Raw genomic sequence first — 26,932 nt, forward strand, 5'->3', positions numbered from 1 at the left:
AACACAGTTGCTCTCTTCCTGCTTCTTTCAGAGACATATTAATTTTAGTATTCAACAAGGTGCGCAAAACATGATAATAGCTTAATATCAGCTTACAGAAGCTCAATTACAAAATATTTGTGACTGCTAACAAAATACCTCCATTACAAGATAATCTATTTCAAAGCTGCTCATGACATACACAAAGGTTCACATACATCTATCTGGATCCCTGAAGATATTTGGGAACATTGCTATTTGTGACATTGATGAAAAACTTTCCACTAGAGCGTCTGAAGGCCGGCAGGTGGAGTTACAATATACAGTTGGCCCCTCTATCTAATGCATGTTCCAGGACAAGCAACATTTGTAGCACACACCCAGTCAAGAAGGGATGCAATAGCATTGTATCTGACCGTAGGACCTTAGGCCCAAAACAGATTTAGTACATGCAAGTATATCACATAGCATATAGAAACAATACCTGATCACTGTATGTAGCAAATGAGGTCCAGCACTAGTCTTACTTAAGTCTGAAACCGAAAACCAGTGCCGTGGATCTCTATTACCATTCGTGCTTACTCTCTTGTTTTCACTGTGGCCCACTTGGTTGCATCAAGCGCAGGCTAAAATGGTGCACCCTGGTACAGAAAATGTGATATCCCCAGTGCAGCCACAAGCTAGCACCTGCCCTGCATGCTGCTCATTAATAAAAGACCTGCTGGCTGTTTTAATTCTTCAATCTGCCTTTCACTATGCAGAAGGAAACCCATTCTGCATTTTAAAGAGAGGCTGAGATCCCCTACAGGTGGGTGCAGTGAGTGACTGCGTTCACTTGCAAGGGGATGTCGCGGGAGTCCCTTTGTCACCATTTGGTGCATTCAGAGGGGCTCCCAAAGAGAGCCCATTGATTGTGCATCGCCTATATTTGGTGTGCAATCAGTGTGCCCCCGACAACTCCTTAGCCTCTCCACCAGCATTTGTAATACAGCGTGGGTTCAGAGTTAAGGGATTTCCTGGTTTGCATAGGACCTTGTCCCCATGCCAATGTGGGAATGCCCCCTCATGAATACCCTCAAGCAAAATGTGCACCAACAAGACCTGTACTATAGAAAGAGTTTGCACAAGCATCTACACCCTCTGCTATTGTACCCATTATGAGCCAGGGCCACCAATACCAGTTACGCCCCTGAGGAACTCATTGTAATTCTGCACCCAGATTTTCTTAATAAAATAATCTATATATTTGAAGCTCATTCAGAAAACCATGCTGAAGGGACACCAGTGACATGTTGTCCACATAGGGCTTCTTTCCTACACTGGAATCGGTCTCTCTATGGTACACATGACTTGCATAGCATAGATATGTCAAAATAAATGTAAGTATATCAAATTGAACTTTTTAATTAAGTGTACAGGCTATGTTCTCAACCATAGGTAAATTGTACTTTATATTCTCACCCCTTCCTTCCTTAGTATACTGCAAATAACCCTCAAAGGTTTACAGATTATTAAAATGCATTTAGAATTCCCCTCTTAATAGTCAATAATCGTGTAACTTGAGTATAATCCTTGGTTATGAAGTTGGGTCAAAACTGATTTGGTATTCAGATTTCATGAATTCCAACGTGCTGTCTAATGGTCTTAGTGCATTTGAGGTTAAATATGTACACAGATATCTTTACTAGTTCAATCTGAAATATGTTATAGTGATTAGTTCAATGACTGTTTGCTGGTAGCTTTGATCATGAGCTCTCAGTGACAATAATCTGTCCAAAGTGACACAAGCCCTTACCCTACCATGGAGCACATTGTCAGTGACACGGTACAATGATACTGTAATCCTGCGCGTCGACTTACCAAAACGTTCTTTTTTAGTCAGTTGAGGCACAGCTGCATCATTATGGGTCCCGCATGCTGTAAGGGTGAATTGCTCGGTAATTCTAGGTTTTCCCGCTTTGAGATGCAAAACTCTGAAACTATCAGTTTTTGCTTCCGGTTTTACCCAAAGAAATATCTGCATGGAGCAACCACAATGTCATGCATTGTTTGCGCTTCCGATTTTGTCATAAACTTCTGTCTGTTCCTGAGTGAGGATTATTGTGCCCTTAGAACATGTTTTAAATACCATGGCTTTGCCCTTTTAAACATAAGTTGCCAACATTTGAAACAACATAAAAAGGAAGACAGGAATTACGTTTTTTGAATTGATACCTCTACATGTTACAAACTCATTTTTATAGTATCAGGGATGGCAGTTCAGTTTTAAAGTGGAATATACAATTTTATATATGTAAGACACTAGGTGGAGGTAGGTACATTTAGGTGATATGGTAATTGCCGCTATGGGCTATACCTGAGCTTGTACTAAGGCTACCTATAGACTACGAGGAGCAGTGACTCTAGAAAACAATCCTTTGACTGGGTCAGTGCAAGCATAAAATGAGCTGGAATTGTTTTTTTTTTTAGCCCTTCTTGTAAGTATTTTTAGCATATCCACCCTGAAGCCTAAAGTGTAACACTGACCTAGCAAACCCGTTTGTATCACAGCTTGCACAAGGATTTAAGTCTTGTTGTCCTGTTGGCACCCTTGACTGCTCCAAGGGTAGCCTAGAACTTTGTAAGACTCAACACTGCCAGAGGTGATAGAGGTGCAAGAAACAAGGTACACACAAAGCAAGTATTGACAAAGCCAACATTGGCAGGCTGCTGTAATGGTTGCATTTCACTTTACTTGAAAACACGTGCCACAAAAATAAAAAAACCAAAAACAGAAACACCTAAAAGTGGCCTACATAGGCCTTTTATAATTGTTTTTTAAATAACAATCGTATACATTTTAATTGAACAGTACAACTGCTTCCAGAAAGACAGACCACTCCTAACAGGAATGAAAATACTGTTAGTTCAAATGCACTTTATAGAAAATTATGATTGTAAATTATGCAAAGAAATGGTACTATTGGCTTTGAATTCCTGTAATTCAAAGACATATTTTAAACACACTAGGATGTATAATAAAATAAAAAAACATATAAAGAAAAGAAAGAAGATAGCATTAGCAAAGTACACTACTTTTTAGGCAGATATACACATCAGGCACACTGCAAGAGCCAATTGCTGAAGTGAGCTGACTCATTGCTCCATACTGTATGTTGTGGCGAGCAGAAGTAAAATGTGAATTAAGGTTGAACAGTCCAATGGAGGAATAGGGCACACCCAAAGCGGATCTATGTTTGTGTTGCAAAGTGCCCCCTTCATAGGGGAACACCCATGGTTTTCTTCTTTTTTTTTAGACTCACCCGCTGTAACTTTTGAACTGCAACACTGTGATACTGTTATCCAGAGCCCAATGTATGTGCTCTGACCCCTAAAACAAAGTCAAAATTGCCCTAAAGCCTGATTTGGCATATTTTAATTTACTAAACCGCCTTTGTATATGGTGCAATAACTACACCTATGGCATCTAAAAGTGAATGTCACATATGGACTGAAGGACTATATTGTGCAATCCACCTTGTAACCCTGAAAACATGCCTTATGTCTCTACTGAGGCCTGGTACCCTGCAGCATGCACATTCTCATGTTTCCAGAAGTCCTATGGAAGGAAATACCTCTTTTGTATGACCCCCCTCACATTTTTGGACTGATAATGCTGGCTTGTAAACTCTGGAGTTCACTGGGCCCTGCTGACCAGACCCCAGCGCATGTGCTTGGACCCCTAAAAGTGTATCAGCAATTGGCTAACACCAGATTGGCATATTTAACATACCTGGAAATCTCTAGAATATAGTACAAAGTGTAGCCAGGGCTTGTAAGATAAATGTCACCAGTGGACTGCAGCGCTTATTGTGCCATCACTGCAGTGACAAACAGAAAACACAGCTGTAGGTCTGCCATTGCAGCCTAGTCAGGCAGCTTTTAAACCGCCAAGTTAACATGGAAAAATAAACCTTTTTCCTAATTCCAAGCCTCCCTTTATAATGTTTGTAGGTCAACCCTAATGTAGGCCTTGAAAGTACTTAAGCAGGGTGCAGAATATTAAAAAGAAGGTAATGATCTTGTGTTTTGCACTTTCTGACAGTAAAAATTCCCCAGTGTCATTTTTACTGTAGAGGGGCTGGTAGTCTAATTGGCTAACACAGGATTATACTAGGCCAGCTGGTAAATGCTAACTTCCATTTGGGACAACATTGAGAAACTAGGTTGTAGGTTGAGGGGGGTGAAACATAATTCAACCAACAGCGACAATCCTCATCAGGGTGAACCACAAACAAACCAAAACCCCCCCACTAAATTAACCTGTGCCTAACCGTCTTTTAACTTGAAACAAAAGCAGGCAGGTTTAACTTAGAGGCAATGTGTAAAGTATTGAAGCAGCACTTGAACAGTGATGAAGTGAAAACACAAACTTTTTTTAAATCAAAAGAAAAATCCAATCAGTAGAACCGGAGGTATGTAATTCTAAATATTTTGGTAAAAATAGTGCTTAAGAGCAAGAGACGCATAACTGTGGTTACGCTGGACCGGGTCGAATTTATAAGTTCAGGTTAGGCTGGCTGAAAATTGTACCTAATGTGCTTGGTGCAGGGTGTTGCGCAGCTGCAGTTCCAAGGTGTGATGTGGGGTCCCACGTCGAGCTGCGCCGCATTGCATTGGTTTCGATGAAGAGCTGCAAGATCCATGTCAATTTCTGTCAGTTAGCTGCGAGGGCCGCATTGCAGGTTTGTGTGTCGGGTTGCATCGGTTTTGATGAAGACCACAGCTGGGTTGGCAGAACACCTTTATCCCCACTTCCAAGGGTCCAGAACAGCGGAGGGAACACTTGGGTGGTTAGGATTCACAGCCGGCAGAGTCCAGGTGAAAGATGGTTGGAGCCTTTTCTGTCCCTGAGGCTCTGATCATAAGGCCAGCCAGCTAGTCCTTGGAGTCACTCTGGTGGTCCTGGATTCAAGGTGCCAGTCCAGTCCTTCTTCCTTTGGAAGCAGAGCAGTGCTTCTTGCAGCAGAGCAGTAGGAGAGCACAACAGCCCTTCTCCTGAGTCTTCCACATATCTGGAAGTGATCTGGAGAGTGGTTCTGTGGGTCCAATATTTATACCTGGTTGGGAGAAACATTTTGAGTTTCTCCCTAACGAGGTGAGGTGTCTGAACTTACCTACCTCCCTGCCCTAGACCCAGCCTATCAGATCAGAGATTGCCCATCCTGCCAACACCCTCCATTATGATGCTGTCTGGAAGGAATACACAAAGGCCAACTGCCACTCAGACCTAGTCATGTGATCCAGGAACAGGCTTCATGCACCAAATGGTTAGAGAACAAAAGTGCCAACTTTCTAAAAGTGAAAACAACAGATTGACGGAATGCTGAACAATGCAAACATTCACCCCGACTCACAGATCTGGGTTTAGTCCCTAGTTTCTTGGTCACCATGCCACCTCAGTTTGGACCCAGCCATATGCAAATCAGTCTTGACCTTGCTCCTCATGAGAAAAGTCCAGCCCGCACTGCTGAGCCAGGTCCTCACTAGAGTGGAAACAAGCAAGCAGGGACCGGTTTTGGTGTATACATTTTTTCTTTACAGTTTGTTTTTATTACACAATGTTGGCAAGATGGTTAAAGCTGTCTCTAAGCCTGAACTAAAATCCAGTAACAAGATGAGAAACTTAACATCCATATGGAATTTGAAAACTAATTAGGATGCTAAAACTTGGACACCAACATATCAAATGAGATAAGATTTTGCAATAGTCAATCAACTCCTTTGACAAATAAATCCTGTCCGCTTGTGCTAACCACTCTTCAACTCTGGTCAAGACATATGTGCCAAAAATGGCATATATACATATCGCTCATTATTATGGGAATTGGAAGGAGATCCATTAACTTTACACAAACAAATTGTCTGCCTCAGGTGATTTTGTGCAAGTGTCGACAAAGGGTATGCAAATCGTTATTCTATTTGCAAATACAAAATCAAAGCTGCCTCGGTCTCGACTCTTCCCCTAAGATATTTACTGACGGATTGGGACCTAGATCATGAGCCACTTGCCTGCTGCAATCGCTGACCGGATATATATTTACTGAGCAAAACTAAATTTTTAGTCATGTCAGTCAATCAACCAATCAGTACATGTAAAGCACGGTTTATCACCTGTGAGGGTTTACAGGCACTCGATTGCTGGACTTAGTCAAAAAGCCAGATCTTGAGTTTATTCCTGAAGTGACCGTATTTTTATTGATTGTTGTGTAAAGGTATCTTGTAGAAAAGAAATGGCTTGTGTTTCCCAATAAGTATACAGTCGTCTTCTCTGTTTGATAGTCATACTGTTGTGTACGCAAGTTGTATTTCATTGTTTGCAAAATTGTAAATGAAACTTTTCAAACCAATCTTAATGTCTACATGACAGTTCTTGAAATACTGAGATGATGGTTTACTTACATTACCAAAGAAAACCTTTCAACTTGAGTGACGGGCAGATTGAATGGATCACCCTGGCTTTGCTTCAGCTAAATCCTCCTGAGCCACATTATCAAAAAATAACAATGCTTTCTGTTACCGCAGGGTTGGAGAGCAATACAAAATGCCCGTTAGCAAGTGTAATGTTCATCCTTGCAATGAAATACAAACTTTAGGAATACTGGAAATCTCGTGCCCTAAACTAAAAAAATACTGCGTCCTACTCTAAAATCTTTATATGAATAGAAGGGTCAGCATATCGGGTGTAAAAAGTATGTTACATTTCCTTTCCTTCTCCAAATCATGTATGCAGGGTTTTAAAAATAAAATCCCTCCCAGTAGAAAGGTAGGTAGCATGTGTCAACACATGCTCTACCTTTATACCAATACAGCATAATGAAAGAATGGGGAGGCTTACCTTAGAGAAAGCTATGACATTGGAATTATTATCTGCTTCCAAATGCACCAGCACTTTCTATTCCTAAAGAGTTACGAGCAATAGTGCATAGTTACCACTGATCGCAATAATATGTTTCAAATTGAGTTTGTAAAAGGCCTTTAGTTGTATTCCCTTCTCTGTTACATGATTATCTTCAAAAACACAAAGACTGCATTTAGGAAGCTTGTTGGTACTCTAGAAAGCACCATATTTTACATTTCCATTGCAATAACTAGTACACGTATTTTGACCTATCCTGATAAGAATGACTTGAATTCACCTTACAAGATTATTTAGGGGAGGAAATAATCTGTTAACATTTGTAGGTGATTTTCAGTGTACTAAGGATGGCAATGATGAGAATGTAAATAAAATTCAATTGAACTATGGAGGAGAAATAACACCAGCTACAGGATCAGAAAGTTACATTTGATAGAGTCAAGTATATAAACTGGTTGTACACATTTGGACATACCTATGCTATGCAGGTCAGGTGCGTCCAGCACCGTAATGTATGTGCACGAGCCGGGTACATATGTAACGCTAGCTAAATTCCTTTCTAAGACAGAGGCTTGTTGGGGAAAACTAGTCAGTTATAGTGTGAATTGGGCATGTGGTTCTAAATAAGCCTCAAATATATGCAGCGGTGTAGCTAGGCCATTTGCCACCCTTGGCGGTCCCAGCATTTGCTGCCCCATGGCGGCTGTAATGGCAACGGGCGGCTGGCAATTCCTGCGTTGGACGCCCGCCCCCAAAACCATGCCACCCAGGGCGGACTGCACCCACACACTCTTGATACACCACTCAATGCATTTTGTTTAACCAGCTAGTATAGATACACAGTTCATGGAAGGTTTGAGAAGCTAAAACAAACTGGTGCCTTCAACTAAGGGCTAATGAGCAGAGCGGACCCATAGTCATCACAGACCCTTGCTTTGCTCCTGCCCCAATCCGTCCGCCAGCCACCCTCCAAAGCTCCTCACACAGTCTTTCTATATGTTTTTATGTCTTTCCTGTACTTAAAGAAAGAAGAGTAAAAAGTTACTATAGTTACAGAGACTATGACACCTATGAAGCACAACAGGTTACACATTCACAGTAACCCTGATCATCAGGCCTGCAGACGTCTTGTGAAGACCTGGCTCTTTTCTCAGGTCTAATCCCTTAGGTCTGGTTCCCTGCTTAGTCTTGCTCCAGCGCTGGGACGCCTCTTTGCCGAGGCAGCCATGCGCTTTACAAGTATTTTAATCTAATCTAATCAGGCTAGAAGTCAAACACAGACCAGTTTACAGAGAATACTTGAGATGTTATAGCTTAACATTCATTCTAGTATTGCTTCTGTGGGAGATTAAAATTCAAGAATTACATCATTAATTCAGTTTCTTTGAGCGTGGCAGTCAGAGCATTATGGGTTATTGTTGCATGCATTAAAACATAAAAGGAGCAGGTGGCGCTCCTCTACATGGTCTTTACCAAACCAGATAATAAATATCTAATTGCCCCTTGCAACTGAAACACAAGATCAAACAGGACATCTTTTTAAGACTGTTCACTGTTCAAAAATGAATACCTGCATGCTTAACTTGAGCTGGTGGGACCCACCGGCACTCATTTTTGGGCACCGACCTTTATTTTTTCTCATTAAACGGTCACCAGAGCATGAGAGAGGAAAACACAGAAGGAAAAAACGAGGAAGAAAAAAATAGACAAAGAAAGCTTGGATGGAAAAGAACTTGAAAAAGTGTAATATAGGGGAAAGAAGCATCTAGTCTTGGATGGATTATGAATGAGGAGCAGAACTTTGGGCCAAGCACAAGCTTATTGTTTTACAAGTTAAGCACTGACTAATACCAAGAGAATCGTTCCGTTACACTACCAGGTCTCCATGGGTGGTGTTTGCACTTACATGTAAAATAGAGACCGATGCCTTTTGGACTGTGCAGCAGGTATAGTGCTACTTTAAAAAGTTAGTGGACAAAGTCAATATGGCCTTTTTGTTTTATTTCTTTTTATTAGGGGTTCAGCCTCTGCTACTCATGGCTTCAGGTTAGATAGACACACTATGTGATCATCCGAAACTTCATAGAACAGTTAAATAGATTACCTTTTGCTTACAAGTACATGAAACACATATTTGGATCGGTCTTACTGTCAAATATGTCTTTTCTCTCTGTGAAGATTTGCTGTCAATCAGTTACATATGTCTAAGTTACAATTCCATCAAAAAGATATTGCCAGCAGTGCGTCTAAAAATATTCAGTATTTTGTTGTGCACGTCAAATCTCTTTAAATACCGACAACCTCTGAGAACACAGCACTGTCACTTTCCTTTACATTCAGAGGTTCACAGCCAAGTCTCTGAAAAACAGACAAGAAAGATCCTCCTACAAGTTTTGGCTGCCTGTAAGGATTTGTCAAAAGCGATTCTTTCAAACAAAATAAACTCACCATTAAAAGAATTCCCATCACTAGGTCTTATTCACTTCTGCATCCTTGTGTTGACAGGTACAACTTAGTCTGCAAAAATAAAAAGGGGTATTATATTTTAGTTATTGTATACCATTGTTCTGGATTAATATACAATAATTTAAGTTTATTTCAAATAATGATAAACATTGAAACCGCACCCATTAATTTGCTTTTCGTGCCATTTCAAGAAGTGTGCACTTCTTTTTAAAGTTCTTCTCTTTGCAAGTAATGATGAGTGTATGTTACCCATTTTCTAATTTCCCTTTGGTAGTTATCAATTTAGTTTAAAACAGTTGTCATGCTGTAATTTCACACCATGGTAATAAATCCTTTTCTGTAGGTTCCAATATTACCCATGCAGAGCCCTATCATGATATAATGAATTTAACGTGGTTTAACGGGTTACTGAAGTTAGCACACCGACTACTTTTTTTTTCCACTTATGACCTCTTTTCACACATGCAAATTTCTCCATTTGTTTCCGATCGAAAGTTATACGTTATGTTGTGAAAACAACTCAAGAGTACAGTGTAGGTGCCATGAACATATTCTCATTTATGCTGCACACTTGCATTTGGATAACTGGCACGCATGTAAAGGGTCCCAATGTGAATTCTAATAGTGCTTTAATTACGAGGGAACAGCTGCAAAATGCTTTTCTAATCCATTACAACAAACTTCCTTCTCAATTAGCCTTAGCTCACTCTCCTCCCAAAAGAGACATATTTATCTAAATCCAGTGCCCTATTGTTTAAGAGCCATAGAAACGGGTTTGGGCAATGGCCTCTGAAAGCAGCTCATGGAAACACTGCTAAATCATCATCTCGGTCTTCCTTCCACATGCCCATCTACGACCCCCTTCTCCGTAAAGATGTTCCTCAGTAAGTCGTGAATATGCTCATATATGCCTAAAAGAAAAGCCGCACCCTCGGATACCTATTAAACGGTGAAGGCATGTTAGTGAGATGAATTATTGTGGGGAAAGCCTACAGTGATGGTGTTGGGTCTTATGTTAATAGGAGGTGCAGGCCACCTTTAGGGAACTGACTGATAGAATGAGGTGCATGAGCTAGAATGAAGATGGTGGGTGACCCTATATGTATTGTATTGAAATAATGTCTTCAGTTCCCTCCTGAGCCTGCTCCCTTTGAGTTGTATCTGTAATTCAATGGATACATTAAGAGAAGATGTTAGCTATGTAGATCTTTTGAAATGGGTACTGTGCACTGCTTTCTAAAGGGAGTGTACAAGTACTCTCACCAATAGCGTAACAAAGATTGAGGTGCCCCTCTGCAAACTACGTGGAGCCTTCCCCCCTTCGGGCTCAGTCAGGAGCTGTCATGCCAGGGTACTGTGCTTTACTAAGCCACTGACTCTCCCATTTGAAAGGTATTTTCATTTAAATCTGTGAGACCTGTGGCCTCTTTTCTTGCTAAAGCACACCAGCCAGAATTCAGTTTTCTTTGGCATTTGTCAACAAGCAGGAGCTGTGGACTGCATTGACCGCGTTTCTAAGAAATCTTTAACAAGCGACATTAAGGTCTGTATTCACAAATGCTAATGATAAAGTTGATTTTGTCAGAGCTGGAAAGCCAAAAAAGATTTCATTTATGTAGAATATAATCATTTCAGAATATACTGAAATACATTCCAGAAATTATTTGAAAAGCTGAACTCTTTATTATTACTGTTGTATCTGAATGGGAGGATACACGGGATAGCACGATGTGCTCGTACGTGACTCCAGAATGCATTAACATGCATCTTATTTGTAACATGAGATGGTCAGGGATTCAAATAAGAGGATTTCGGAAATTCAAAGTGATCCCCCAAAGCTAGCACATCACAAAATAAGTAGAATGTAGTACGCAGATGACATCGTCCTATGCAGCCAGACCTCTTTGGGCCTACAACGCTCCATCACAAGGTTGCATGAATACACCAGGGCGCACGGTTTGCTTATCAATCATAAAAAACGAGAGGGGCATCTGTTTTTCATCAAGTACAGGGCGGCAAAAATTCAAATGGCATGCAGCAGGTAACAACATAGAGCAAAGTCTCACATACAAGTACCTAGGAGTAGTGGTAGACTCAAGGTGGACTCTAAAAGATAATTTACTGTATAGAAAAGCCCAGGCTAACAAACTACGTTTCGCTCTAAATTTACTAAAAACAAAACTGAAGTGTGCAACCAACTTATACTTGTTAAAAGTAATCGCAGCTAAATTTCTCCTAACCCTCACGTACGGTTCCGAATTATTCAGAGGCTTAGACGCAAACTTCATGAATCTACAACAATCAGAGTTATTCAAATACATCTTCCAGATTCCGAAGTTTGTATCACAAGCACAAGTACGTCTGGAATTTGGGCTATCAAACCAGCATTTAGTAAGACAAGCTGCAATAATAAAAACGTGCTGGAAATTAAAAGCAGCACAAGAGGATTCGCTGATGGGTCACTGTTGGATCGAAATAAAGAATCAAACAAAAGTAAAAAACGCCTGGAATACAGTCCTAAAAGAAGCATTGATAAACCTCAAAATGCAAGAAGCATGGAAAACCAATTACACCTTTAAAAAAAAAAGCCAATAATGCGGCAAAACAAAAAGCCTGGATAGTAGATAAAGCCGCACTAGCAAAGAAAAAACACAGCTGGACGGTATTAGCTTTGTACGAGAGATGTTCCCCACAACCATACTTAGTCAATCACATCACAACAGCTACCCAACGACTGTTACTACGAACTCGGATGGGGACATTTATCTCAAAAGATCAGGTTCCTGTATGGAAATAAACATGGGCAACATTACTCTGCAGACTCTGTTGCCAATTGGAAGAAACTCTGATTCATTTACTGTGTATTTGCCCATACCTGAATAACCTGAGACGTTTCTATCTATAACACGCATTTAGCACATTTCAAATTAGATCATGTCAGCCAGCAGTTGTGTTAGCACTGAATAGTCAACTGTTACAAGTAGTATGCAGGGCTACCAGATTCTTGCAGAAAGTTAGCCTTTTAATACAGAACACCGAAAAACATGGCATGGGATCAAATGCTCAAAACCAAAGGACTGAGGTGTAAATAATAGTTTAGAACCCAAGACGTCAATTTGTTTAAAAATATGATTGTATAGATTGCCTATGTATTTTTTCTTATTTTTTAAATGCCAGTTCGAAGATTTTTGCACAATAATTGTAAAGCTTTTAATTAACTATATACAATAAAATGTACTTACCTACTACTTACTTACTTTAATGCATTGCATTTTTATTGAATTCACCAATATTTCTTTATCAATTCGGAAAACAAGTGATTCTTTTGAGATTAATATGAGTAAAATATATTATCCTGAATAAAGATGATCTAGTAAACTTTGAAATATTAAAAACCTTCAAATCTTTAAAAAATATCATTATAGACTGAACTTTATGTGATGATTTGCAACTGACCTTCTGATCTACAACGTCTAAGCTTCGTTGACCTGTTGGGCTAAAACACTATAAGCGGTGATCAGCCCTGTGTCCTTGCAACTTGAAATCAGAGTTTTATTTAAACTGATTCCAGCTACAGCATGTTTGTGATTAGCTTGAACTGGCAACATTTCTGGACCAGGAGCCAGTGCAGCTGCCTGAGGTCGGGACTGAGGTGGATACTTCGAGGGTGGTAGAGGAGGAGCCTGGTGGATTTCTGAATGGTCTGGAGTTTCTGGATAAGGTGCACTGGTGTTCCTGCATAGAGTGCTTTGCCGTAATCCAAACTGCTTGTGACAAAGGCCTGGGTCATGGTGCACCTTGAGTACTGGGGGAGCCATTTGAATATCTTGCATAACATGCATAGGTGACAATGTTGATTTTAGAGGCCAGAGTAAGTTTGCTGTCTGGGATGATGAGGAGGTCTCTGGCATGCTCAGTCGGGGTTGGTGGGGGGATAAGCTCTGAAGGCCAACAGTAAGAATCCCAGTATGATTTCTAGGCCTCCAAAATTATAAATAAATGGATGAAAGCCCTCACCCAATGCCTCTATTATGAATAGATAAGGAGATGATGAAATATCTAGGCATCATTGGGGTGTGGAGGGCCCAATGGAAGAAGATATGCTGGAGGAAGAGAAAAGGTTCTCTGATTTGAAGCCCTCCCTGCTGTGGCACTACCTGTTTAAGGTTCTCAGAGAGGTAGTTGAATTAAACAATATATCAGGTGAACCTGAACCAGTACCACAAATGGGCATTATTGTGTATGCTGCAGGCTCCCTGGCTAGCAGAAGCCAAAGGTTGCATGGGAAGGATGGAGAGATGTATTCTTAAAATACATTTAATTAGTTACTGTAGTTCAACAGATCTGCCTTGACTCATTAACGGAATGAGTCAAACTCCATAATGCTTGCATTGAACGTGCTATGGAATGGTGTGAGAGATTGGCTGTGCCCTACACAGCATAAATGTCCATTCAACCCTGGTTTAAGGAGAAACAGGGAAGAGAGGCAGGTACAGTTTAAAGCCGAGTGTAAACAGTGAAGTGCACAGAAGTACAAGGTTAACTTGATCTAGTAAATAATTTCTGAACGGCATGTATCATGCTCTGGACACAAATTAAATGAAAGAGTATTGCAGGGGAATTCCATGGGGAGATGGCTGCATAGGTTGTGGCATTGTCAGCAGCTGAGAGACCTTTACAAAGCAGTAAGGCAACATTAAGAAAAATCAAGTGTTTAAAAGAAATTGCATGCTGGAAACTAGACGTAGACCGTAAGATGATGACATGGTATCAAAATACCAATGTCAAAGTAGCCTCTGACATAAATATTGTGCCTTTAACATCATTTACAAAAATGCCACCCTTTTGAGTAAATAAAAGACAATCTACATTCAGTGGAACAATATTTTCATAAAAAGACACATAGAAGAGAATACTTATGTCAGAGGACAGTTTTGTATATGATATTCTGACATACAACTGTGCATGATGCGCTATGCTGATCAGGAATATGATAAAAGTAATATTTCTACATGGGTTTCATAAATAATGCAAAGAATGAAACAAATTAAATGGAGAGATGACAAATCACACTGATAGATCCAAATTACCCCTTTTTTACATTGACAAGGAATACTGCGGACAAACTTGTATCCGGAGAAATTTTCATTGTGGATTCTCCCCTGATTTGTGCGTTTCCACAAGTTGTTTTTGTGGTCTGGCTTTACAGCAGACAATTATGTGAAAGTCACCAGGAGAGGGGCGTTGCCTCCACCCACATGTTGGCAGCCAGGAGTACATGTTTTGAATGAGCAGACGTGTGCTTACACCAAATGTGTAGCCCTCCAAACAGCTGTGATAATTTTGTTTATTTATCGAGAAGCTTATTCTTGAACAGTCAGGGGCACGTGCATGACATTATAATGTTATTAAAGTGTCTTAGATATCTAGATAATTTATGGTGTTTTTCTCTGAGAGCAGCACAGACAGGAGAAAGGCAGTTGTTAACCTTCATGGATTTTTAGGTATGGCTTAACAGTGCAACTATCACTGACATTTTAACTTACACCAATGTTGTTTGACATTTCTGTGCTTCCACACACATTCATATCCGTTCCTATGGTATCTACTTGTAAAGCAACAAATGACCATACAACTTTCCTTAAAAGCCAGACCAATTGACATTGTAAATGTCGTTCTTTCATTTACTACCAGAGGCCGTATTATATTTAGGTTGAACTGCCCTGGTCCTTAGCATGGTGCACCTTCAAACCGGTGTGCTCAACACAGCCCTGATCAGTGCACCCTATCATCGATAATGTGCTGCTTAAGGCTGTTATGAACTCACTCCTTCCCTGAAGAGAGCAAATTAGTGAAAGGTGGGCAAGTTGTTTGAAGCAGCTGGTTCATCTGTCACCTTGCAGGCAGCAATGTGGCCTGCTTGTCAAAGGGGGAGAAGAGATCTATCTGCAGGCACAGTTAGTAACTACACCTACCTTCAGAGGAATAGCCATAGGACTCTCTTTTCACACTTCAAGTAGCCTCTCTCAAGGAGTGCCCTCTCTGTGCGCCACCTCTTTGTGGCGCACAGTCAGTGTGTCCCCTGACACGTCCTTTGCCTCTGTGCCTGTTTCTATAATAGCACAGGAGCTCAAAGACAAAGTGCTGGCTCATTGCATGGGGCCACACCCCATGGATATGAGGGGTGACTCACTTGAGATCACCAACAGTTAGCGTCTGCACAATCTGTATTATGGAATAGAACACAAAAGTATTCTGGGGGTTCAGAAAACATGAGTACAAGCATGTTAGGACCCAGAGGCATTCTGAACTATAGGATCCCAGGAATCTTGATTTCTGATTGGTCTTGAGTCAATTAACTTTGAGGCCTGCTGAAGAAGTCTGAAAGTAATGTGCCCAGTTTTAAAATTGTGTCCCTCATGTTTTCATATCATGTTTTGTAATAGAATTATGGTTTACTACGTTTTGATAAGCAAGTCAGCTGGCACTGATAGGTAGCAGATACTTATAAACTAACAATTGTTAGCTAACCATAAAAAGAAAAAGGCTTCTTTACCAGTGCTTCAGACATGCTTTGAAGAAATATGGTAAATAATTTCTTCTCATAAAAATATCACATTGTCATCTCAAACTACAGCTATCTCTTACAATTGTAAATTCTCATCATTTCTTGGAAATATTTGTCTGTGACGATGCAGCAGTAGAGATTCAGATCACCTATAAATGTGAAGTTCTGCACAAGTATACCAAAATCAAAGATACATTTTAGTATGTCCTACTATTCATGTGCTAAGAGAGAAACACACTGTACTTTATTTTCCAGTTCAAAGGGTTTAAAGAAAATGTACAGTGCAGTCTGAGACAGGAAACAATTAAACATGCAAATACTTCTAGAGTAGCAACTGTCCTCTACCATTAATGACCATTAAAATGAAATTGTTATTGCCTTTCCTGAAGGATTTAGGCGGCTGCAATACCCTTGTTATATCTTCAGTAATAGGATAAGAGTACATTATGACATGGATCTTTTATAAACAGTTTTTTTCATCTTAGAATAGATGTTCTCTGAAACATTTAAACTAGAAGATCATCTACAAAGGCCTAAGGATTAGGCCTGACAATAAACTCCACTATACCCCAGAAGCCCAAAAAGATTGTATAGTTACAACTCATTGTTGGTCTAACAGTGCAGAAAAGGGTTCAGTCCTGCTAACAGAGACAAACTGAGTGACTATTGCAGGGCTTACTTCACTGTCAAACTGAACTACTGCAGTGACTCTTGGGAAATACAGCTAGACATTTTAGGTAGCATGAACATGTAGCCCAAAACCCCTAGTTCATTAATGGCAATCCATGAAGGGAAAAGTTACATTGGCTCTTTCCGTTTTACGAAATGCTATTTATGATAACGACATCAAGTGGTTCAAATAAGTTCTTGAAGATATTTTATAATCCAGAAAAATAGAAAAAACAAAACAAATATGAGTTACGAACATTACTTTGTGTTTGAAATGAGACTTTAAAATTCACAGTCCTGGATATCATTTTTAACTGTTGAAGATCCACTTTTTGACTTTCTCCTTCTTCCTCTTACCATGTCATTTGGAAGCTTTTAAAAATGCTATAGGCTTTTAAATGGGATCCCACCTCACACCTTACCTAATTATTCACTTTTGAGTATAACAAGGTTATCGGAGAATCATTTAGAGCAATTACACTTCCCAAAAAGAGGAATGGTTTTCAAAGTTCCGAGCATGGAGTTTTAAAATGTATTTTCTAAAGATGATCAATGGAAGCCCTGGTTTATGAAGACCAATCTATAGACTAGGTTTTTTAGAAGCTGCAAAGCCAGATGGATTGCAGTTCCATAAAATTCTTTTTAACAAAGTTTGCCAGGGTCACTATTTATGAAACTTTTTACAAATTGTTAAAGGCAAAATAGGGGGTTCTAAATTGCAGCATCAACATTCTGGCTGACACCAGTAGTTTCTTGTTTTGTTTTCTCTTGTTTTTGGTGGTGCACTTTCCTTTTCCACTCCCTGATCTCTGATGGTGGGACTTCGGTATAGGGGAAAGAGATTATGTGACTAACTGCTACCAACGTGTTTCCCTTCAGGCTCAGTGGCACAATGTCCTGTCCTTGTGAATAGGACTCTTGGCTGCAGGAATTTGGGTGCACATTAACTACAATACCTTTGGTAAATTCTGGGAAACTTGTATGTCTGTATTAAGTCTGAAATTCCATAAATTCGCATGGGTACAATTAAAAATTCACATTGCCCTAAAATAACTTCTTAAACTACTGTAGTATAAGGAGAGTAACATCAACTGCCCACTCATTTTCATTTAATGACTGACTATAATCCCTATTTAAGAGATAGCACCCTGGCCAAGAGGTAAAACCAGCCTATAAGTACAGATAATGTGTGACACTGTCTCCCCACACATGGAAAAGCAAACAGTTTATGTTCAACACAAAAGAAAACTGTCTGTATTAGTAAAGCTCCAATGATCCTGAACTCAGACTGTGACTGTTCTAGTTTAGTTGTTGTGGTATTTGGAATGTATGACAGAACCACACATTCTGTTGTAACACATGCAGTTACAACGTGTCCGTTACAGCACGAATGCCATTAACATGCACAACCTTTACTACACATTTTTTACAACGCCTATGTCTTACAACAAATGTTGTTGTAAAAGTATGAATGGTAAAGGAACATTTGCTGTAAAAGGAGCATTTGTTGTAAAGATTTTTCCAGTAAATATATGTATTTTACAGGTAAGTATAAAACATATAAATTTACGTGATGAAAGCCTGCAGGGTAAAGGCATATGCTTAGGTGCAAACACTTGTTTGTATATTATATATACATATATATATATTGAAATATATGTATATATATATATTTTTTTAAGCATATATAAATGCATATGAATGTGCGTGTGTATATATATATATATATATATATATATATATATATATATATATATATATATATATATATATATATATATATATATATATATATATATATATATATATATGTGTGTGTGAAAAACCTCGCAGTCGCCAGTAGGTAGTTATAGTTAGGACCACATTTTCCTTAGGGAAAGAGTTTTAGTTTTGCCAATAACTTTGGTGCTGCTTAACGAATCTTCACAAAATTTCAACAAAACTTCCCCTTATTGGTTCAGCTGCTGTGTTGAAAGTTTCGGGTGATCAGTAAAGCGGGGGATGAGAAAGAGGGGCATCCCAAAATGTGTTTTTCCAGTGTTATGTGTATGGGGATTTTTCATTATTTTAACACAAATACAGCCCGAACTACTGAACATAATTACACCAAATTTGGCAGAAAGCTAGATGTTGGTACAGAAAGCATGCTTTTTGTAATTTGGTGAATATCCATTTAGTAGTTTCAGACATATTTAAGTTTTAAAAATATAGATATCTTGGAGCCCAACAGCCTACTTAAACCCAAGTAAAATTTGATTGGCTGCCAACACTTCAACCAGGAAGTGTTGGTAGCCATCTACTGAGTCCCACAAAAAATGTAAATAAAAAAAAATAAAAAAGGGAGCAGGGTAGAAACACCCAGACCCCTAGGCCTCTTGGAGGGGTCCCACTGGGTACCCACAGAGCCAAAGAAAGCATTTTTTGTTTTTCATTTTCAGCAGGATCCGCGGATCCAGCCGAAAATGTAAAAACAACAAAGCGCGGGCTCCCATGCTTCATTCATTAACTGAACCCGGGTTGGCCAGGTCCCAGGGGCAATGTTTCAATAATGGAGTAGGGGCTCACGGGCCCTCCTGGGGCTCATTATGCCCCTGGAACTATCACCTCTTAGGCTTTTCAAGATAAATATGTGAGGGAGGCCCGTACAGCCTCCCTTGCTGCTTCGGCAACCACCACCTCACCGAGTCTTATTTCCTCTAAAATGGGGGGAGCCTCTCGGACCCTCAAAGTCCCGGGGAACACCACCCCCAGGGCTTTATTGTAAATCTTTTGCAAGAGCCGCATGGATCCCCGCAGCCACGGGGGCCGCCACCTCCCCGGGGCTTTGATTTAATTAGATGGGTGTTTTTAGAATTAGTGTGGGGTTGCCATCCCAAAATCCATACCCACCCTAAACCCTAAAGTTTGTCTTGCAACCCAAAAACCATACCCACCCTAAACCCTAAAATTACCCTTGCCACCCAAAAACCCAAACCCGCCCTCAACCCTAAAACTATCCTTGCTACCTAAAACCCATACCCACTCTAAACACTAAAATTACCTTGCCATCCCAAAACCCATACCGACCCTAAACCCTAAAATTATTCTTGCCACTTCAATACCCAATCCCACCCTAATCCCTAAAAATCCCCAGCCTAAACCATTTAAAAAATATATATATATACATTACATTTCAAATGCAACCCATGCCCACACTAAACCCTTTATTAAAAAACCTTCTCTAATATATATAACACTTATGGCCTGATTCAGACGGCAGGGAGACTGCCACCGACAGGGATCTTGGTCCATCATATTATAACAGCTTCTGGACGGGTGGTGGTCGGAAAGTCTGACTACCATGGTCCCGACAGGCAGTCTGTATCTGACCGCCTGTTGGACCTTCCTGTAGTCCCAGAATGGCGGCAGAGCCTGTCAGGCACCGCCGTAGGGATTACAATATCCCTTTCTGCCAGTCATTCTGCGGTGGTCAACCTGTAGAGGGTCCCGTATGGCCTTGGGCCAAGGACATAGGCGCTGGGGGCACCACAGACACCACCTACATATCCCTACACAATGTGGAAGGCACTGCATGGTGCTTGCTACGTAGAGCAGGCATATGTGTGGGGTGTCTGTATTGTCGTGCGGCAGGTGCTGTAGAGCGCAGCACCCGCCACAATACAAAACATGAGCATGTGGGACTGCCGCCTTGTAGGCGGGTGGTCCCAAATACGATACGATGGGGGACGGGCTGATGTCCTTCCACCTTCATAATGACCCCCTTAATACTTACATTTAAAACATATATGCTTTTACCATTCATGCCTTTAAAATGAAATTCGTGGTGAAGGCATATGCATTATAATTTTGTGCGGTAATGGTTATGCGTTGTAACGGTACTTGCATTGTAATGGTAATGAGTGGTAACAGCCTCATTGTGATGGTGTTCCCTCCTTAGGTTAGTGTTTTTTCAATAACTCTAAATCCAATGATTATATATTTGATGTGAAAACTACATAAACTAAACTAAGTGTAATTATGAGCATGATGTACTCCACACTGTGGTGAATGGAATGGAGTTTTGCTATTTTGAAACCAGATTCTAAATAAAATATGCTATGCTTCTGCAGTGGCTTCTTTCTATTGAAAGGAATGTGTTTTGCCTAGTGTGAATAATGTCGATGACCTTCAGTTCCTAATAGGATTCTGGTCAAGGAGAACACAAGTCACCTCTGCCCAAATATGATCAATTTATAATCATTTGATGAAGATAGGCTATTAAACCTGAAAAGCGACATTGGTTTTATGATCACCTACTTGGACATCCAACATCTACTTTCCAATTAGCAATTACTTTTGTGAAAAGATTGTCCCAAAAGCTAAGATACAATAGTGTTTCTCAGAACGACCAATTTAATCCGAGCCCGCCTCCACATTGAAAGAGCAGTCGATATCTATTGAATGGGTTATTAAGCAACGCTGAGAAGAGCAGCGCTATCAAGGCGACGTGTGCACAATCAGATTAATTAACAAAAGCTAAATGCCGTTTTCTAAAATGGAAGCGAATATGCACAGTAAGCCTTTTTCCTTCATTGCCTTCTACACTTATTCTGATGATGAGGAATTCAGTAAAATACTTTCACTAAACAGACTAAACTCCCACGTGATTACTGATTTTCCAGGTATTAATATTTCAGGTTTGTGCAACCTGGGGATCTGAGTCAATTAAACAAACATTCATTTTGCGTGGCTTCATTTAACACACATTTTATTTGTCCATTAAATATACACAGACAACTGATATGAAACGGACCCCTGAAAACCATGACCATCCTAAAATCCTGCAAAAACATCAAAAAAAACATCAATTAGACATATCAATAGCAGTAGAAAAGCACTACTGAGCGCAGATGTGCGGGGTGACAGTGAAAGAGTCAAGGCCCCAGATTTACACTCAATCCCCATCCATGGCCAAACGAAGAAGACGGATCTGAAAAAGGCACTCTTACGCCGGCAGTGGTCAGCAGATTAAAACATGGATTGTTTCACAATCAATTGCAAGGGCCATCAAGGCAATGTCAAGTGTCAAAGGTTATAAATGATGAGAACGATTTTTAAAAACGCCATTACATGTTGATGCGAGATACTACATTGCTTACCAGGCGAAATTCCCATGTACACATATTTTGAAACATACTTTCTCAAACTCTCTACAGAAACACAAATAGGATGTGCACATCAAGTGACGCAGCTCACATTAAACATGGATTTTTAGCAACATAACCAACCAATATGCAATCAAGCGTGCCACATCAAGGGTAACAAAATAAGCAGCAACCTACTCAATATGTAGTAGTCTTTTAAATACTTTATTTCGGTCGAAGACCATCAAGGTAAACAAATCAATGATACAGTATATAAAACAGCTGTACGACAATTTACGCAATTTGATAAATACTCGCCCAATCAGTTTTAAAGACACAAAATAGCATATAAAAAAAGACTCCTCATTGGTCCAAGACACATGCATGTTACGTATGCTACTTTGCAACACATTTAACAGTAAGTAGCATTCTTGTGGATCATACAAACATGATACTCACTTAAGACCGAGATTGTCAACTGTGACATGAAATGACGTTTACATGTAATATTTCTCACAGCCCAAGAACCTTAACAATACAATAGAAACATCAACATGCCAAAAGCTTTTAATGACATACGTTCCACGAACACGCAAAAGGTGATGAGAAGAATGCTTGCAAACAGTTTAGACCACTGGCAATCCATCGGTTTGTGCTTACAGTGCCACTCAAGACCAAGGGCCACCGTAAGCCATCAGTACTGACTCTGCTCCTGATGGGACACTTCATCTTAAAGAGCCAGGGGAGAGCCCCTCGAGAAGAGAACACCAGCAACACCAAACTGGTTTCAGTGTTGGTAGGCCTCATCCGGCAGGTATAGCTTAGATCCTGTGGCACAGCTAGCAAGGGACCCATGCCTGGGCATATTATTGGCTACCTAGGACATATCAAGCACACAAATGTATCAGACAATGAGCATGATATTTTCCAAAAAAACACACAAACAAGCCAGAGACTGAAGCCACCACACCTTTGGTGTCACACTGGGTTCAAATGAGGTATCAAAATCAAGCACTGCAGCAACTCCAGCCATCCAGAGTCAAGAGCAACAGAAGCTGTGCACTTGAAGGAATGGTTTATTTGTAATAAAGATGGTTATTGTGTTGTTGTACTAAAATGACTAATTCCATGGTAATAATTTGTGACATTACGAGAACTGATAGTGGTGAGGAATCTGCTGCAGACGTGATTCCTGATGACAGCTCACCATGATGATGCAAAGTGATGTGACAATGTATACACGTTGTACCTCCGTGTAATATTTTTCCCTAACAAGTCGTATCTCTATGTGAACTTTATCTCACTCACTGTACATCACTAATTAGAGAGGTGGGGATGGTCGCATCTTCTTTTTGTTTATCTCCACCACTTATTTCTCTTTCTCTGAATACAAACTTATATCATAAGATTTTGTATTACCCTGAACATCTGAACACTGTGCTCCTCAGCTGTCTTCTATACAAGCTCTTGTATTTATTGAGGCGATTGACCAAGTGCAGAACATCTCTGACACAATTTTAAATGCCACAACCACACCTAACCCTCTAACATGGACAGCCATATTCATCAGCTGGTGGCCCAAATGTGCATGCTAATATTGCCAATATTGATTCAATCTAGTTAACAGCATTAGGAGTTCATTTTCCTGCTGACTTCCTGTTTTTTGACAAGCATCAGTCGGCTTTTCTTTCCCACCTCATTAGTGTGACCATGCCGTTCCCTCTATTACTCCTTTACGCATGCACAACTGGACCCTATTTTCATGTATACATTTCTTCTTGTGTCTGTTCTTCCATAATTGGACAGTGTCCCTCAATTTTTAGTATCCTAATAACCTTGCCTGGCCTTTCCCTCACTGTGTCAATAAACATACAGATAGTTGTCATTGCTTCCTGCCTTCATTACACAGTTCCCTCGTATTCTGTTTTACAATCCTCTATCAAGTCCTAAATGTATAAACAACAATGCTAATGGTTAAATAAATGGTTTCCTTGAATAACTTCTCCTTAATTCCCACTTCCATTTACCCTCTTTTCCCATCGTACCAAAGTCATCCAAACTCATATCTTCAGAGACCTACTCTGAGGCATTTTGTTACTGTGTTGGGCTGTCATCACTTATTAGGTAGCATCCAGAATGTATACAGCTGTTAACCACTTGTGTCCCAGGCTGACTTATATGATTGCTAGCCAATGCATCCCCTGTTGGCACTTCATCTCCTGGTGGGTTGGAAATCAATAATTTAAACTGATTGTTCAGTTAGTGCTATATTCCCTAGTAAAGGGGCATGGTATGTTTGACCCTCTTTTTCAATATATCTGCCAGAGGATGCAAAACCAGGCAGTTCAGCGGGCTCAATCCCCTGCTGCTTACTTCCCAGCACAAACAGAGTACATTTGCCTTAGATAAAAATGCCTTCTCTCAAACAAGTATTGTTTAAGTGATGTTTTCAGGGTCCCCAAGTAAAATTCTCTGGTATTTTCTAGGACATCAGTGATCCTGAATTCTGTGCCAATGGGTACCATTGCTTTGGACTGCAAGGGTAGTACAAATTCACAGTCATAAGTGCCTTTCAATGTTGGAATGACAGATATGACACTATAATGCTTTAGATGTAATGAATTTGAGTTTCTAATGAACGAGACTCATCAAGCCAGTCACATTGTTTCCTCCACATTTCTCTTGACATAAAAGTAACGACAACCACAACATAAGTATTCTTTCTTATCACTTCATAGTAGCTATTCACACTTGAATTTCTTTACCAAGGTGCTACTAACCGAGGACTGCTGATGGGTCTCACCCAGTGCTTAATTTGTAAAAAACAATAGTATTGGGGCCATTGTCAGGAGACCATTTCAGCGCCACCCGTTGACTCGACCAGCAGAGCCAATGACAGTATCAACATAACTACTAACAATCGCACTCCTACAAGTCTGACAATTCGAACTGTCGCAGACCCCCAAAGCTATAAGAATGGCTTGGGCAGCAGGCATTAGTCATTTATAACATATATTGAATTAATAAACAACTCTTCTGCTCATCTTTAAACTAGATAGACAGCACCACCATGATGTGCTCCATCATACGTGCCGGTTTTGACAATTGACTGTTGCTGTGGAGCACCAGAAACCACCAGCTGAAATTAAGCACTGTTCACACCGAGCCTCTGATGGACATCAAGGATGTCTGTCATGGAATCTACAATTAATACACTGTACCCAAAGGAAAGTCATTCACTCTAAGACAAACTACAGGGGGTTCTTTCTATGCCTTTAGACTCAATGTTTATTACAATAGCATACACATTTTACATTCAATTAAACGTCACTACTATCAAGTACCTTTGGATAGAATAATACCCTGTTTTTCTATAGAACATCATACTTTATTTCTAAATGCTAGAAATAGCAGGTTTTATTCTTACCCAGTAAAGAGGTGTTTTTGAATAATATTAAAAATTATAAGATTACCTCTAATCTGAGGTATGATGAAATAAATAACACTGAAACAATGACACCCACTCTTGTAATGTTTATGCCTGTGTCTAAAAGATATTTATTAATATAGTTCTGGCACTCCTCGGTGCCATCTTGCAAGGTAGCTATGTATACACATGGTACAATAGTTCAGTAGCTTGAATACATGTATCTAGCGGCAGGTATCGTTCGCGAGGGTAGTAAAGTGTTATGACAAGCACCAAATGACAATTTATTCTTTTGTGGTCATTATACTGGACAATACTATCATCATATTTCAAGCCATGTTTAATGTATAAAACAAAAACTCTTACTTTTTCCCCACATCGAAATACTGGCAAAAACCTACACCAAAACCGTGTGTTCATTGCTGCATTATAAGACATTTTGTCTCACAGCATCGACAACACAACATTTGCACCATTGTTTAAACTGCCCAACTGACCAAATGGTTTCTCAATGAAGAGAGAAAATAAAGCATGGTCTCTCCAATCTGTGCACTTCCCCATCTCCGAGACCCACCAGGTAACATCAATCAGACCTCCGACAGAGAAAGTCTGTATATATTGAAAACATTTCATTTATGTACAACAAGATATGCATTCTATTAGAACGGTTCAAAGAGCTTCACTTTGAGACAGTTGTCTCTGTAACCTACATTTATGAGCAAGTGAGATCAGGGTTACTGTTTCAACAAATGAAGTCATGAAACATGGACTAATGGTATTAGTATTTCAGATGCTTTGGGAGAAACTTTCCGACTAAATATCACTTGTCTCATCTCAAATGTGGAGAAGTGTGGCTCAAATGGTTAGAGCGGCAGACCCTGATGCAGAGGTCTGGCCCGGGACCAGAGTTCAATACCCACCTCAGCGGGTCTTGGGCTCAATTACCTCGGGCCTGATAATTCTCGCCTCGGTGCCTATTCTAATCATGGGTCCCACTCTGCAACTCTGGGCAATAGCTTGCTTAATCTCCACAACGGCCCCAACAGCGCTGGGATGCCTGGCTTCACCTTGGGGGTGCCCAGGCGTGGACATTTCCCAGGGGAAAGCCAGGAGTGGTTCCTAAGCGGAATACGGACAGCGCTGGGACACTTCCATTGGAGGTAGCTGTGCGCTTTACAAATGCTGGCATTTATTTATTTATTTACATGTTTTTGGTATCAGTCATATACCAAGGTCGCCTTAGACCATAATTTCAGCAAGCTGAGTTTACAGTGGCGGCCCAAAGTGTAGCTGATCAGCGGGGCACACGCGCATCCACACTCATTGACACCCATCCACAGACAAGAGCACATATATACACACAACATCCATTCACAAGGACATGCACACACCCATGCACAGCATCCACTAGCAAAAACACAGCAGTGGTGCCGGAACAATTTTCAGAGTGAGGGTGCTGCCGTCAGTGTTACATCACCCGCGTCATAGGGATTGAGAAAAATCTGAGCGTCACACAAAGAATAAGGACAGCAAATGTACCATATCCATTTAGCAGCCATGTAGCACATTGTCACAAATTTATTACTAAAGCATGGTTTGGTAGTGCACTGTCACTTACAGACCACACATCTTTCATTGATATGGACACTAAATTTGCGGACATGCAGTTTTACTGATAAAACAATATAGCACATAAACAACATGTGGAAATCAGGTTTCAGATAATAATTATCATTTGTGTGCCGCTAAGTAAATTGTTTTGGTTTGTTTTGGTCAAATTAAAATAGTGCTGCATTGGGCTT

General features: G+C 40.2%; 1 long non-coding RNA gene across 1 annotated transcript in view; it reads right to left on the reverse strand.

The window, feature by feature from the left end:
* Window positions 1–26,932, reverse strand: part of LOC144770617 (uncharacterized) — a 540,190-nt gene that overhangs the window by 143,356 nt on the left and 369,902 nt on the right. The window contains exon 2 of the long non-coding RNA XR_013598956.1: window positions 9,326–9,394. This is a non-coding gene — a long non-coding RNA (uncharacterized LOC144770617). The remainder of the gene's footprint in view (window positions 1–9,325; window positions 9,395–26,932) is intronic.

The sequence above is a fragment of the Lissotriton helveticus genome, chromosome 1_1 (assembly GCF_964261635.1).
Source record: "Lissotriton helveticus chromosome 1_1, aLisHel1.1, whole genome shotgun sequence".
In the NCBI taxonomy this organism is placed as follows: domain Eukaryota; kingdom Metazoa; phylum Chordata; class Amphibia; order Caudata; family Salamandridae; genus Lissotriton; species Lissotriton helveticus.